This window comes from Eurypyga helias, unplaced genomic scaffold (assembly GCF_000690775.1).
Source record: "Eurypyga helias isolate BGI_N326 unplaced genomic scaffold, ASM69077v1 scaffold11609, whole genome shotgun sequence".
NCBI lineage: Eukaryota > Metazoa > Chordata > Aves > Eurypygiformes > Eurypygidae > Eurypyga > Eurypyga helias.
In genome coordinates, this window is record NW_010271403.1 from 11,105 (window position 1) to 11,548 (window position 444).

Sequence of the window (444 nt, forward strand, 5' to 3'; positions counted from 1 at the left end):
TTTTTAATGGAGCCATCAAGTTATATAGATACACACAAAGTCACAAATTATATGGTGCTGGAAGAAATTTGCCAGGAATTCTGGGCTGCATGACATGAATGAATCCACTGACCACTGAATATTTAGAGAAATTCACGTCAAAATTACAAGGGCAATCCGTTTGTCTCACTATCTGAGGGGTTACGGGCACCGTAGCAATGCTTCTACCGGACAATGGATGATAAAAGAAAATCCTCACGTACGTGCCCTCAGAGAACTCCTGTTTCTAATAACGTCCAACTCTTCCAGCGAGGTAGGTTCAGAGGAGGTTGTGCCTTTCCCAGTGCTAACTGGCAGAGATGTGTTAAGAACTACCGGCTGAAGCTATTCACATTTTTATATTTACTTGAAAGCTTGTGCTGTTTATCCTGGAGCTCCCTCCTAAGCTGTGTGGAACCACCATTT